Source organism: Chrysochloris asiatica, unplaced genomic scaffold (genome assembly GCF_000296735.1).
Source record: "Chrysochloris asiatica unplaced genomic scaffold, ChrAsi1.0 scaffold00025, whole genome shotgun sequence".
NCBI classification, from domain to species: domain Eukaryota; kingdom Metazoa; phylum Chordata; class Mammalia; order Afrosoricida; family Chrysochloridae; genus Chrysochloris; species Chrysochloris asiatica.
Genome location: NW_006408543.1, coordinates 25,805,516 through 25,807,204, shown reverse-complemented (window position 1 = coordinate 25,807,204; position 1,689 = coordinate 25,805,516). Strand labels below are relative to the sequence as shown.

The 1,689-nt window shown below is 41.6% G+C and overlaps 1 pseudogene; it reads left to right on the top strand.

Moving 5' to 3' along the window:
• The first annotated feature begins 336 nt into the window (after nucleotides 1-336).
• LOC102817718 lies at nucleotides 337-675 on the top strand (annotated as a pseudogene).
• Nucleotides 676-1,689: the final 1,014 nt, after the last annotated feature.

Sequence of the window (1,689 nt, the reverse complement as noted above, 5' to 3'; positions counted from 1 at the left end):
CAAACTATAAACATTTTGAAAAGTAAACAAAATAGATGAGAGCGACATACTAAAAATTCAAAGCTTATCTGCATCAAACGACTTCACCAAAAGAGTAAAAAGGGAACCCACAGAATGGGAAAAAGTCTTTTGCAACAACACATCAGACAAGGGACTCATTTCTAAAATACATAGGAAGCTACAACACCTCTACAAGAAAAGGACAAATAACCCAATTAAAAAATGGGCACACCCAGCCACTGAGCCGCCACCAAGGACTCAGTAGCCTCCTCCTTGAGCCCCCTTGCTTCCTGATGCTCCGTCCCCACCCCCACCAAGGAAAAGGAATCCTATAGTATGTCCGCTATTCAGAACCTCCACTCTTTCGACCCCTTTGCTAATGCAAGTAAGGGTGATGACCTGCTTTCTACAGGGACTGAGGATTATATCCATATAAGAATTTAACAAAGAAATGGCAGGAAGACCCTTACTACTGTTCAAGGGATTGCTGATTATGATAAAAAGAAATTAGTGAAGGCATTTAAGAAGAAATTTGCCTGCAATGGTGCTGTAATTGAGCATCCAGAATATGGAGAAGTAATTCAGCTACAGGATGACCAGCACAAGAACATATGCCAGTTCCTTGTAGAGATTGGACTGGCTAAGGACAACCATCTGAAGGTTCATGGGTTTTAAGTGCTTGTGGCTCACTGAAGCTTAAGTGCAGATTTCCTTGCAATGAGTAGAACATTTCCCTCTGTCCCTTGTCACAAGTTTAAACCTCACAACTTGTATAATGTAACCATTTGGGGTCCACTTTTAACTTGGACTAGTATAACTCCTTCATGCAATAAACTGAATAGAGCCAGGCTATCTAGTCTTGAAGTCCCTCATTTAAACAGAGGTCAAGCTGTAGGCACCTGGAAGTGTCCAACCTGAAACAAAGCAATAATGTGATGTTTCAGCCAAGCTCACAGATGGCTGTGTGTAGTCAGAAACTACCCTGCCCTAAGAAAATATCACCCACCACCTGAACAACCCTAGGTGGAGCAGAGAGGATGGCATATGGCAGCTGTGACACTAGAGGGAGCCTTTGGTAGCAAAAGAAAAAACCCTGGTGTAGAACCTGATGGGGGCAGAGCTTAGGAGAAGCCATCTTCCCTCTAGTGAGGTGACAGGACATCCAAGGTCATTATTCTTACTGACTAGACATATCCTAGCTAAGGGATGACTGAAGAACCAGGATGCGAGGCCCACCTTTCAGAGTTGAACTTTTGACAAGGGAACAAATTCAAAATAATGTATCAGTCCTATAGCTAGCTGGAGAGCTTGCAACTTACCAACAGCTGCCCAATGTCATGGGAAGTAACAACTGCTACCCACCCCCTTCAGTTCTAAATGTTATGTAATGTATTTAAACTATTATTTAAATAAAACTTGTTTTCAGAAGCAAACAAACAAACAAAAAATGGGACATGAACAGACACTTCACCGAGGAAGAGACCCAGGCAGCCAACAAACACATAAAGAAATGTTCATGATCACTAGCCATTAGAGAGATGCAAATCAAAACAACAATGAGATATCATCTCATAACAGCAATAACAGTAATAACAGCAAAAAACAAAAAAGTAAATGATACTAAATGCTGGCAAAGATGAGGAGAGACTGGGACCCTCCTAAATTTTTCATGGGAATACAAACAGGACC